The sequence below is a fragment of the Dermacentor silvarum genome, chromosome 3 (genome assembly GCF_013339745.2).
Source record: "Dermacentor silvarum isolate Dsil-2018 chromosome 3, BIME_Dsil_1.4, whole genome shotgun sequence".
In the NCBI taxonomy this organism is placed as follows: Eukaryota; Metazoa; Arthropoda; class Arachnida; order Ixodida; family Ixodidae; genus Dermacentor; species Dermacentor silvarum.
Window position 1 is genome coordinate 190,911,305 of NC_051156.1, and position 14,246 is coordinate 190,925,550.

The 14,246-nt window shown below is 47.7% G+C and overlaps 1 protein-coding gene across 2 annotated transcripts in view; it reads left to right on the forward strand.

The window, feature by feature from the left end:
- LOC119446316 (uncharacterized) overlaps nt 1-14,246 on the forward strand; it is a 519,665-nt gene that overhangs the window by 285,193 nt on the left and 220,226 nt on the right. The window lies entirely within an intron of this gene.

The window sequence follows — 14,246 nt, forward strand, 5'->3', positions numbered from 1 at the left end:
AACAACAGCAAAATCCCCTTGAAAATTTTTGATACAATTTTTATTTTATATAACGAATTAACTATATATCGAATTTTTTTTGGTATCCCCTTCAGATTCGATATATCCGGGTTCTACTATATTGCAATTTATGATTTGTAGCCGGTGAGTTTGCAAGATGATGCATCCACTCGAAATGAATTTCCAGCATTACAGCCAGTTTCGAGATATTATTTTCCAAAGTGTGGGACGAAATACATGGGCGTTCCAGTTACTTTTGCGCTGCAATGCACAAAAGAGCGTTTTGTTAAATTAAGTAAGTGGACCAACAGTGAGTTCTTACGGCGAATTCGATGGCTCATATCTCCAAACTGGTGTCATTCTGGAAATTCATTCCAAGTAGATGCACCTGAGAAACTCACCGGCTACAATTCGTAAATCGCAATATTGGCCGTAAAGTAATTAAGGAAGAAGTTAATGAATGAAATTTTGTTAATTAGTTTAATATGTGTTTCCATTTTTCGTGCAAGTAATGTCCGCCTCTCCGAACAATCCAGCTAAAGGACTAGAATAATGTTATCTGCGACGGGCGATTTAAAAAAAAAATTCATTAAGCTTATAAATTGTCACGCCGTATACAGACTGCTACAAGCATCAGTTTTATGGTGTGTCGACGCTACGCTTTTCTCCTGGTTCCCACTTTCAGCGTTCAAGTAAAGCTTGCTATCTCAGTAAAAATAAAAAGGCAGAGCCCGAAAATACAAATACAAAAGACGTAGTTCGCACAATACACGCAAACGTACCGTAATTAATCGCGGCCGTGAGGTGCAACATGCAAGATTAGATCCCACGCGCGGTACACAAAAGGAAACAAAAGAAAAACATGGGCTAATGCCGGCCTTAGGAATTCCTTTGACGGCCTGGGGGAAACATCGGAATCGCTAAATCTTGCGAGCGCATTGGCGCCTTCGTTTTCTTTGAAGTGAGACAGCTGTAGCTATAGCAGCAATCTTTACCGAATCGTATACTGGGTGTTGATAGGGAAGGGCCGTGTAAACGGTGGTCGTCACGTACCCGCGGTCATGCTAATTTACCCGCTCCTCTCCGCTTGTGTGCATACGCAGATAATGACGCCCGCAAGCGCGAATTGTCGCAGTTTTTCTGTCGCTCCTGGTACGCACGTCGTTACCGGAGGCATTCTTCGGCGCCTGGCACCACCGTGTCCGCGTGATTGAGCGAGACAGTTGTAGTAAGGTCATTCGATTGCGATGCGGGATCGGCGCGCAAGAGCGATTGAGGTGTTCTTTCTTTCTTTCTTTCTTTCTTTCTTTCTTTCTTTCTTTCTTTCTTTCTTTCTTTCTTTCTTTCTTTCTTTCTGACTTGGCTGATGCCTAAGCGCCGTACCATAGCCTTCCTCGTCTTTTGTCTAACATATTGCTCAATACTAGCTGCAAGAACCGTCGCACGCGTGGACTATCCATCAAAAGCCTGTCGGAAATGCCGTTAATTGTTGCTTTTTTTGTGCTTCTTTTTTTGCTTTTTTTTTCAGCTTCTGTAACTTGCCTAGTTGAGTACCCCAACCCAATTCTCCTATCCTATCCTTCCCTCACCTATATTTCTTCTGGTTTTGTTTTTACTTTTGATTGTCTTTTTCTTTTTTTTTTCGTCGTCCGCATCTTCGGCGCTCAGTCGTACCCAACATGCGTTTCGTTGAATACGCGGCCGAGTTCTGCGCGAAAACCAGTCGCGACGTCGAAGTTAAGAACAACTAGTACACGTAACTTCCAGGAAGAGATCTCGGAAGATTTCTTTCCATAACCGAGGAATAAGAAATGTATAGCTTCCGAGCTGCGTCTTACACAAGAGCACGACCAAGTATACCGTTAGTTCTATCGTGCTGTTGGCTAGGCCTTCGCATTCGCGTCTTTCGTTCTTCGAAGTTCGTTCATTCTTTTCGCCTGGCAGCCGACAAACGCCGAGATAGCACTGAATGATGACTGTTACAGAGCTTTACAGTGCAGCATAACTCGAGCTTGCACGTTACGGCGTGGTTGGTGGCGCACCACATTGATGGAGCGCTGCGGAGGCGTGTGTTGTGGAGATGGCGTGATCGCATCCTGTATAGCATTGCGTGCGCAAGGCGAGTGTATAGAGGCGGGTGAGTCGATTTGCCATCTCAGCGCGTGCCAGTGATCTTTAGATTTTATTCATATACGGCGGCAAGATACGTGAAGAGATTAAACAAAAACGTCGGCGGGAACAATCGATTCGGTAGCGCGGAGGCGTGTTTTGTGGAGATGGCGTGATCGCATCCTGTATAGCATTGCGTGCGCAAGGCGAGTGTATAGAGGCGGGTGAGTCGATTTGCCATCTCAGCGCGTGCGAGTGATCTTTAGATTTTATTCATATACAGCGGCAAGATACGTGAAGAGATTAAACAAAAACGTCGGCGGGAACAATCGATTCGGTAGCGCGGCCGGAAGTCGATCCCTGGCCTAATCTGCGAAGACGCGTCGGCGTGATTTTGAGGGCGTGAAACAAAGAAAAAGATACTGAATTGGCCGAAGGCCTGGCGCGTTCTCTGAAGTGTTGGTGTCCTCAATTCGCGCGACTATAGTGCGATTAATAACGCGACTGGCTGCGCGTGCAGTTAGTTATTAGGCGTGCGCCGAACCTAAAAAATCCGGGGCGGGGAAGACAACAGTGCCGACGAACAATAGTTGTGCGTAAACCATCGTGCCGTTTGTTAGTAAGACTAACATTGAATAACAGCAAAAGACTCGTACATCGTCTCAGAGCGGTGCGCCTATTGTTGTCGGTCAGCGGAGGAGAGGGAGTTGTGAATTTGTAAAGAAACGTCGGGCTTGTTTATTTCTCGTGTTGAAACGTTCGCTATTTCTCTCTCTCTCTCTCTTTCTCTCTCAGTGTCTGGAGCGGACAGGGGAAATGGGACAGGAAGCTGAGAAAAACCGGATCTGGCTTTCTCGGAAGAGACTACAGATGATTTGATCAGCAAACCATGCAGCTCGAGCATTTTGGTTTGCTGTTCATCCCGTTTTTTTTTTCTTATTTTGATACTCAACAAAGTGAGTCATGAATTGTGAAATATAGGCCACCACGAACGTTCGACAGCTTCGAACGCTGCGCGCAACTATGTCAACAGTTTATTTCAATTGAAAACTTTCAATAGAAGTCGAATGGCGTTTTCTTCGTTAGAGTGGCTTTATATATGATTTGAGGACCATATGATGAATTAACCCCTTTACGCTTTAGGAGGTATACTGTCCGCTTTATTTTAAACCAGAACCGTATTGCACCAGCCGCACTCGGACGAACACGGTGCAGACGTGCTGTGATCGTGCCTGTCGCTGCCACACGGCGTGCGAAGGTCGCACATTGGGTCGTAAGTGCGAATAGGTCTGCATATATACCATGCTTCGCTGTGAGCCGGGGGGCTTCTTTGGACCCCATGGAACCGATGAGTCATCCCCATCTAGAGTCTGTTTTGAAGCAAATCCGGGTGCACTTTTCTGCGGGCTCCATAGCTGTTTGCTCACTCAAGTGGCTTCTCCAGAGGGCGAACAGGAGCTGCACTGAGATCGATTGCCTTGAACGCAGCTCAATCGCCATCTACTTTTTATTACTTCAGACTAAAGCTCAGTTGCAAGAACCGGATATTTCTGTGAGGTCCAGCCGTAAAGCGCTGCTGCGTTAAATAAAACGTTAGAGAGGAACGCTTTCAACCATGTCTTCAAAGGACTTGCTCAAGTCCTATCTGGTGCATACTTGACGTTTTAAGAATGCGCGAAAACGCACGCAAACCCCAGATGAAAGGCGATAGCGGGCAGTCTCAGAGATATTAAATCATCGATGCTGGAAGAAGTTGAACCAGAGAAAGCAAGCCGCGCAGTTAACTTTTTAGGTCGTATTTTGTTTAAATTGGGCTATTGTTCTCGCATTCCTATACAACGTGAAGTTTCTAACCACGTGTCATATACCTCGGTGCATTCGGAAGGTATACCACACCCCGAGTCTTGCGCAACGCTTCAGACTCGCGGCCTTTACACCGCCCCCCCCCCCCCCCCCTTATCCCCCACCGTATTTTTTACACTAAGAAACAGAGACTCGAACGTGCGAACCGCCGCTACAAAAAAAGCACTCCGAGGCCTTGGAAAGCGAGCCCACGTGTACAGGCCGAACCACAATGTGGCGTGACAATAGCGCCGTTAAGGCCACCTCAATAAACGAGCTCGACCTTCCCGGAATTGCGTCATTGCGTTGTTGTTAGTGTTGGTTTTCTTTTTCTTTTTCCTTTCAACGATGGCCGAACACGTTCTCTTTTCTCTACTTTTGTTTTTCCTTTTTTGTTTATAAGGCAATGACGTGGAGCGCATATACGACGCGACGACGCTCGCAATATTATAACACGCCCGGAAGCGAGGCTCGCCACAACAAGATAAAGAAAAAGATAAGGTCCGGTAGATCTCTCTGTGTCTTAAGAGATTCGTATCGCTCCTGTCATTCTCTTTATCGGTGTAGAGTGTCCAGTCCAGGCGTGCGGCCAGATCTTTCTTCCCCGCGGGCTTCGGGTGTAGCGGTCGGCACACTCCACCTATATATATGTGTGCTCCCTTTTCTAAGCTTCGCTTACAGGTATACCTGTCTCGTTTGATTCCTTAAGTATACCGTGCAGCGTAAAGGCGGCTTAAAAACACGAGTACGTGTAAGGACGTGGTGTCAGCGCAGCATTGACGAGTAAGGTCGCGACGGTGATAGATCTGGGTCGTGTGCCCAGCTTACGTGTGTGCTGCCTGGTAGAGGGTATATTGATCACTTCTAGAGGACGCGAGCAACACGCTGTACTTACAGGTTGTACATTTTTTCGCCCTCCGACGATTTGTCATATGTCTATGCAGAGGCCTCTCATTTGCTGAAAAAATAAAGGGCACGCACGAAGATAACAAACTTTCCCCTGCTTCACCTATTCGTGCCTTCTTAAATCATTTTATTACTTCGATCCCCGTTCTAAAACAAAAACAAAGAAGAGCGTCTGCCCTGTCCACTTCGTCTCTTTCTGCCCGTAATGCCACCCAACGACACTACAAAAGAAAGCACGACCCTTTTTCCTTTCCCTTCTTTGTTTTCTTTTGTTACGAATCGAAAGTTCGTAGGGCCCAGTGGGCGTACAGAGCGCCCGGCTCGGGTACCGCACAGGGGTTCGTGGTTCGATCCCCACCGATAACTAGAGCAAACGAAGCTACACGCAAACCTCGAAGCAAAACCAACGTTTTACCGTTAACGTGCATAGTCTGCACCATCGACACAGGATACCATACAGGTGTGATGTCCTCTCTATGCGTGTAGGCAACGTTCCTAACTCGGCCAAGGCCGCGAGCTTCAACTATGAGCTGTACAGCGCAAGAAACCCCGGGGATAGGCGTTCGTGAATCGTTGTATTATATAGGCAGGGCTTTTGTCTCCCATTGCATTCGGCGTGCGACCGCGCGGCTTCGACGTCGTCGCCGATGGTCGTTCGCCTCAAACGCCAGAGGCAGGCGCGTTAGAAGACAACCGAACGGCGGGCGCCACAAGGAGCGAGGGCAGGGTCAACAACTGGACTCCTTTTTTCAGGCCGGCGAAGGAGGTATGCGAGAAGAGAGAAACCTCGCCGGCGTTGCGCCGCGTTTAGCGCGCCTGATAGCGTGCGCGATAACGACAGCCACCCGCCAACGGTGGCCCCCTCCGGCGAACGGGTATTGGAGAGGCGAGTGAAGAGACACCATCAGGAGGGAGGGAGGGGAAGAGGTCTCCTTAGCGCGTGCGTTATTAATTACGGACGTTCGCGACGCAGGGTCGCATTAAGTGGAAGAGGAAGGAGAGGGAGGAGAAATCGAGACGTACACACACAAGCTGCGTATGGCCACCGGCTGCGCGGCCGACATTGCCGGAAGGAAATCTGCTGCCATCTCCATTCTGTATTTCCCTTTCTGCGAGACGAGGAGCGAAATGGCTTTCGCTCTTCGGTATCTCTCCTCTCCGTATCGTCGTTTTTTGTGTCGCGCCGCCGTATACGTGTGGATTCCCCTTCGTTCGTGCTTATTTGTTTCTTCTTATTTTTAATTCCGCCGTGTTCTTCGAAGCTTCGCTCGGATTTTAAGAGAGTCCATGGCTCCTCTTCGAAGGGTGACCTTATTGTCGCGACTGCCTACCTGTCCGCCGCTGTCTCCCGTTTATCAATGGTCGCGTCGCGTCGCTCGCTCGGTGGTTGCGGGGCACTTTCGTCACAAGCCGGCAACCAGAGGGACCCGTTTGTCGCGCGATTTCAGCGCGCTTCCAGTAAACAGACCGGGACGGCTGCGTTGTGTGTGTGTGTGTGTGTGTGTGTGTCATCCGTGCGTGCGTGATAGAGTGCGCGTGTCTGTACGTGTGTATGTGCTTACCTGCTTACGCACGCGGGCCGTGTGTGTCTGCACCCGAGCGTTCGCGCTACTCGTATCCGCTCTCTTTTGCCAATGACGTGTTTTTCGCTTTTTGGAGGACACGGGTGGAAAATTTTTTCACCGCTGTTCACCTCGGAAGTTTTTTGTGTCAAGGGTGTATGGTGCATCGGATCAAATGGTATTGTGCCGCGCGCACCGTTTGATAACGAGCTGACTACCGTTCCTGAAAGGCTTTTTTTTTTTTTTTTCTGACAACATACGACCGGACGAAGGTCGTCGGCCCACGGCACCACTTGTTCGTGATAAGTTCTATTGTCTAGTATAGAAGCAAATCGCAGGGAAAAAATAGTGCTGTGTTCGCGCGATTTATAAAAAACGTGCAGTTGCAGTGAAGATTGATTTATCGCGTGCCTCGTATGCGAGAGGTTCCGGTTTCAACACCCAAGTACCATCCAGAGCCCGTCGGTTTCGTTAGTGTGTTCAAGAATCAAATTGTACTTCCCGCTATGTAGTCATATCAAAACGATTACAAACGGACACCTTTACATCGTAACCGCAATTATGCACTAATAACCGCGAAGAGCGGGTATGGGTATGCCCAACTCACGGATCAAATTGAGCCCATAGCTTCAGCCGAACACAACTCATACGCTCAATATAGTTCCATTAATTGTTGATACGGCCGGCGCACTGTTGTTACGGTTTAGAGTACGGCTGCTCGAAACATTACGATGATAAAATCTTCGGGCTATTTCACTGTCATCAGCCTTTTTCGGTGTTTTCCGTGCTGTTAGTTTGGTTTGCCATGCAATAAGGAAGAGAAGGCGCCACTAGAGGCGCCAAGGTCTCGCTTAAATACATAAAAAAGAAAAAGAAATATGGATTTCTTTCGGTATAGAGGCACATAGTACAGAAAACGAGTCTTTCTCCTTTGTTTATTGCGCCACGCTGTTCTAGGTCAATCCAGATAACATTGCTAGCCAGCTCGACTGCGATGCGGGGATGCGCCATTTAGTCGCAATGAAAAGAAAGAAATAAAGAGAACAAGGTCTTTCTGTGTTATATGGCGAGAATGGAGCTGTGAGGAGATGACTTGGTGACGTAATAACGAAGATCACTTGGCGATGACGTCTTCGTCGACATAACTGACTGGACGAACGGACTCAGCAAACCCATGGAGTCTCGCTTTTTTAACTGCTGTTGCGCAGTGAAAAGAAGAATAGTTTTTGTCAGACGCCTTTTGTCAAAGAAATAGGACACCGATCAAAGAGGCGTTGTTTATAAATATTAGATGTTTTAGCTTCCGCACAGAAGCCTATACTTCACAAAGAAGTCTGCTGCTTGTCTGCCGAGGCCTGTCACCGCAGCCTTTTGGACAGTGTTGTCCTTAGAGCAGAGCGTCAGTTTCTGCAAGCTAGGATTCTCGACCGCAAGGAGACCTGTCAGAAAGCTACAGGACCAGCTAGGCGCTCTACGCTTGCAAAATAAAATAAAAAAAGAAGAAGTGAACGAGACTGAAACAAAGGTTCATGAACAATGCTTCCATGCAGAAGCCGGAACGCCTAACACTCATTCACATTAGCGATACCTTTTTTCGTCGACGTCCCTTTATTTCTTTGAGATGAACTTACTAATCGATCGGGCGAGATGACGTCACACGATCGATCTTATCGGGTGTCTGTAGAGGTCAGCGTGCTAGTCTCACTCTCGTTCCATTAGTGCAGAAAGGGGAGGAATTACTCTACAGCATCATCTCTCCATGAGTGTCCAGGACCGTCCGCGATCACTCCCATCCGTACGGGACTCCGTCTATAAATAGACGTCCGCTGTTACACAGCGCGGTCGGCTATCGCGCGCGCCCGAACAACTCGGGGAGTCCAAGATTGCATCAGCCGTCAGCTCACCGGTTGTTGGCTGTTGGAGCGGTGAGCCGGCGGGCGTATTGCGTCGGTCGCTGACCTCGATGCGTCTCGGATGCGCAGACCGAGCGCAGACAGCTGGCGGCGTTGACGGTCATTTATCAAGCCTTCCTCCGGTGTATATCGCTTTGAAGAAGGAAAAAGTGGAGCAAAGATTGAATCGACTTATAGCCGGCTACCTTGACGTGGCTTTCGTAACACTGCCTCTCTCCCTCTCTCTTCCTTAGCATCGACGCGGCCGGCAATGGGCAGCGTCATCTGGTGCGCACTTTTGTATCGATCGTTGTGGAGATCCACACATGCTTGTATCACACAGCCTTCGTTTGTTTGGAAGCTTTTCTTGACGCGTTTAGGCTAAGCATGTATACTACAGTACTTCGATGTGTTAGCATGCAGGAACGAGCGAGCGCGCGGTCGCCGATATCTGCAACACCGTCGCATGATAACCACTTGCGTTATCGACGAGGGTGCGCAAACGCCCCATTGCTGCTGGTCAGCAGGCAGTGCGCATGCGTGCGCCCTTGTCGATAACGCGATTGGTTATCACGAGACGGTGCTGCAGATGTCGACGGACACGCGATCGCGCGTTCCTGCTAACACATCTGATCACTGTACAGAGTAGCCACTACTGTTTGACTGACTGACTGACTGACTGATGACTGACTGACTGACTGACTGACTGATTGATTGATTGATTGATTGATTGATTGATTGATTGATTGATTGATTGATTGAGGGAATTTAACGTTCCAAAGCAACATCTGGGACTATTAGAGACGATTTGTAGGCGAGGGGTCATCTGGATTAATTTAGACCATCTGAGGTTCTTGTGTATGCACCTAAATTTAAGTATTTTACATTTCGTGGCCAATCGACAGGCCGCGGTCGCTGCTGGGAATCGAACACGCGACCTCGTGCTCCGCAGCAAAACGCCGCCATAGCTGCTGAGTCAACGCGGCGGGTGACCGCTGCTGCAGGGCTGGCTGGTTGACGCGTCAGGATTCGTGGTGCATTGATGCGTTTTTGTAACGTCATTACACAGGAATAGTTTCAAGAAGTTGCCAGGCTGAGTGTACGGCTCCTTAGTAAGCTATTAACTAGCGCCGAGTAGACGCTCTGTGAATCTTTGATTCCACGCGAAGCTGGTGCTGTAATTTCTAAGATTCGTTGCCACTTGTCTTCTTTTTTTTTCTTTTTTTATGCCCGCCGTGGTTGCTCAGTGGCTATGGTGTTGGGCTGCTGAGCACGAGGTTGCGGGATCGAATCCCGGCCACGGCGGCCGCATTTCGATGGGGGCGAAATGCGAAAACACCCGTGTACTTAGATTTAGGTGCACGTTAAAGAACCCCAGGTGGTCTAAATTTCCGGAGTCCCCAACTACGGCGTGCCTCATAATCAGAACTGGTTTTGGCACGTAAAACCCCATAATTTAATTTTTTATATACCTTCCGGCTTAATAACGCTTTCACTAATGGTATGACTAATATATATGGTATTTCGGAAATGTGATACTTTCCTGTGATATTTCCCTCAGTACCTCAATGAAAAGGGTGTAAATATATACATAACTCACACATTTACATCCAAATGGGTGTTAAGGTGTAAATGTGCAGAAAGGATGTAAAGTTATAGACACATTTCCACCCTTGGGTATAAGGGTGTGAATTATAGGCAGATTTACACCCTTTTCTCTTTTAAGGGTGTAATTTATTTTACAGCGTAGCATGTAGGCTCCTACATATACACCGGCAGAATGCTCTGCATTTAAATGTAGAGTTATCTCTCTCTCTCTCTCTCTCTCTCTCTCTCTCTCGCAGTATGCCTAGTGCTGCAACCACTTCGTGAAGGTGGCGTTAAGTAATTGCCGGCATTAATTGTCGGCGCTTGCGGGTTGTCGAGTACGCGAGAGGAAACGGACACGTTGAATTCCGCAACTGATGGTATCTCTCACAGATGCTTTCACGTCTGTGTTACGTCACTTCTCCGCGCAGACCGAGCGGCAACATCTCCTCTCGATCATGCGTGAAACGATTGCGTAGGACGTCCAATCTCCGTTCTGTTACCGCTTTGCAATGCGGAACGTTCATACGCGTCCAGCACATTTTCCCGCTCTCTTAGTGGAGCAAGGCGCAAATGCGATGATAATGAGAGATAGTAATGTAGGCTATACATTATGACCCTATCCCGAGCCACTATGATTACAAGTGTGGAGAATACATGCTTTCACCTGCGCTAGCAATTACGATGTTGCATTTTCGGTTGCCCTTTCATTCGTCTGCGGAGAGCTTGTGGATCGTGAGGCATGTTCCTTGTGCTCACATTAGTTGTACTATATTGCTCCCGAATTTTTTTTCTCGTATTTTTTCAACATTGTTGCCACATTCAGTTCAAACGCATTAGATATCTTAAACGAACTTTACTGAAGTTTCTATTGAAACTCGGTAGTCGTTTCTTTGCGGTAACTTGAAAGCAGCACTAAAAAAATTCAATTCAGTGTCAGTTTCTTCTGCTGAGTGGATCCCCCAATGGCTTGTCAAAATAAACTGATTTAATACATCCTTAAGGGGCCACCTTTTAGGGGCCCTTCTTTACGTGGATCCAGTTACATGCCAAAATAAAATCGATACACATTTTCTAAACATGTGCTATCGGCAGAGATTCAAACGAGAACAAGCCGGACATGAATCCATAGCGTTGTTTCGGTTCAGATTCGCCCGCATTTGTAACAGGGATTTAATTCCGACTCCAAAACGTACGCTTACCCTGATCATGCCTTCTCGTGATCAGGGTCCCCTGTGAGTAATTGACCTAGATAAACGCATCCCTGCACATACTCTAGAGGCTGGCTGGTGATCATGAATTCTTGTTCCTTTACCAGGCAACATTATTTTTGTCTTCTGCAAATTATTCTTCAAGCCTACTCTTACACTTTCTTGGTGAAGGCCCTCAATCATTTGTTGCAATTCAACTCCGGTGTGACTGACCAGGACAATGTCATCTGACATTCTATATCATCTGAATGTCATCTGCTATTCTCCGTTGATCCTTACTCTTGAGCCTTCCCAGTCTAATAGCTGGAATAATTCTAAGCAAGCAGTGAATAGCACTGGAGAGACTGTGTTTCCTTGCGACTCATTTCTGGATAGTTAATTTTCTACGTTGCTTGTTGAGAACTAAGGTTTATTAGTTTTATGCGCTTTCTTGCGGTAAGACAGGCAGAAGGAGGGACTTTAATAAATGTTCAGGATGTCAGCTCTAGATATGCAGGGTTTTCTCCTTCTGATGGGGCGACATCATAAGGGCGTAAAAGACAGCGCGTGCCATGCGGCAGTTAAGCAAACACGTCAAAACGTGTTAAGTCAGATCAATGAGATGAGATTGTCTGTCAATGACTCCGTTTTTCGCGTGGATGAACTTCGACAAAGAACAACGTAAAGGAAGCGTTGATAACGGAAACGCAGGCTCCTGCTTGAAGCCGGTTGTTTTCTCTGACGTCAAACAACACTTCTAAATGGAACGAAAAAGATAGGCTGCTTATCGCGATGTAACGTTTCACTATCCTTTGATAAATTGTGCTATGATGTACAAATGATGCACAAGTGATGCGCAGGTGGCACCTGCAACTCTTGGTCGAGCGGCGGATTAAAAATAAACATGCGCAAAAAGAGTCCAAATGCACATAAATACGCACATAAAATACGCAGGCACCCACGCCCACCCACACTCATACACATGTATAGTCGCGCAGGCAAGTGGACGCGGAAGCCTGGTTAGGTTCACATGTTCACAATTCCGCGCGCATAAAAAGAAATAGACATCGCACAGAGACGTCCACGGATAACAGGGTGCTCACCCCATGGACGCACAAACCGTACCACATACATACAATCATGTGAGTGCACATCAATGATGACCCGTTAAAATACACACATTGAACTGAAGCGTGCAAGACGTGCGTATAACCCAGTCACGCATAATGAGGTGTTGAATGCTTACTCCTCTTGCATGAAAAGTACAGCAACCACGTGCACATCTATACCGATGGATCGACTTCGTCGTCCAGTTCGGGTAGTGCGGTGGCTATACCAACGAGAGGAATAACACTGCGGTTCACAAAGGCATACTCAACATTAATTGGAGTGACCTACAGTGCAGCATGCGAGGTCTGCGGCACCGACGAAACTATCGACCACCTGCTGTGCCACTGTCAACGATATGCCCCAGAAAGACGAGAACTTGCCAACGCGCTAAAAAAACTGGACAATCGGACGCTTTCCGTGCAGATGCTGCTGGAACACCGCCCCCATCGCTCGCCGGCCCATAAAGCGGTGAAGGCACTTTTGTGCTTCTTGAGGACGACGGGCTTGTGTCAACGTCTGTAACCATTAGTGCAATCACACACGCGTAAGCGAACTCATCGCTCATTCCCTTCTTTCCTTCCCTCCTCTCTCTCCCTGTAATCTTTGTGTTCCCTTTTCCCATTCCCCCCGTGTAGGGTAGCCAACCGGACGTTATTCTGGTTAACCTCCCTGCCTTCTGCCTTTCTCTTTCCTCCCTCCCTTGAATGCACGAGAGTTCAGCAGTCCTAGAGACACGACGGTCACGAATCGCAACGCTATAGCTTTTATTCGCGTGTGCAGCACATGTGTTGCCCCCGAATGGACAGTGATTTCGAATCTGGCGCTTGTCCGTATAGACAGCTTTCACCTGCCGCCCTAAAATACACCAGCAAGCGTCTCCGGAATTCCAGAGAGTACCACCTGGGCGAGATGATGCGGCCGAGTGAACTTGAGGCGTACAAAAGAAACAACGTGCGTTTATACTTGGGGGGGCACGGGGAGGAAGAGTCGAAGCTCGAAGCGGCTGAAAATAGCAAATGGTCGTTTCACCGTTCCAGCTATAGCAGCGTTTAAAATCGATGTCGAACAGCAAAAGTATCCGTTCGTGTAGTTATAATACGTCAGGCCTGTGTGCATAGAATAATGCAATGGCCAGCGAGCACGGAGGTTGCCGGGCCGGTTTGCGAAATGATTATAGTCAGCGTTCCTAATGCTCCCGCGACGCCTCCTCATAGCATTTGTCTTACACGCTTCAAATAATTATCTTGAACCAAGCGGGATACCGAGTTCTTTTAGTAGGTTAAAGCAACGTTTGGCCGCGCCCATTGAAGCGTTAAGCGGAGGCTCGACTGCCATCAGTGTATAATGATCAATCCCCTTCCGTAGTACGCGAGAAATATAGTTACGGCAAGAGTATCCGCATCGATTTTCCGCATTCCCCAATTGCATACGGCCCAGAGGAACGTGAAATGCTTTTTTACTTGAGCACTTGGGTGTTTGAAATTGTTGCGGAAGCTTTGAGCCATTGTTTCGTTAATCTGTCGAACCAAGTGTACAAGCTGTGCGGGAGTCACATCCACCGAAAGTAAGTGGTTGGTTGAATGCAGAGCGCGTTCATTTTTTCTGAAAGGAGAAAGTACTATTTCGGGGAACTGCGCTGCTTGACGCGTTAAAGATATAATAACGCGGTAAAAGAAATTAAAGAACAGAACGCATACTCTGGCCCCACGAAAGTATGTTGACGCCTCCGTGATACTGTTGCGCGACAGCATCGCCGAAAACCTTGGGTATGTGTGTTTTTAAATGCGAAGCATTTCTTGGCGAACATTTGCCATTTTCAGAGTATTTATCTATCTATCTAGCCGCCTATGTCTTGGTGTTCTCATGGTCGTTTTGTTAACTTGGTATGTACCGAAATTGGCATAGTATGATAAGAGTGTATGACGAACATAAATGATAAGTCATGGCATGCGTGTCATGTAGGTCATGAAACAGCCGCCTACGTCTTGGTGCTCTCATGGTCCTTTCATTAACTTGGTAGGCTCCCCGCACACTGCTTCGCATAACAT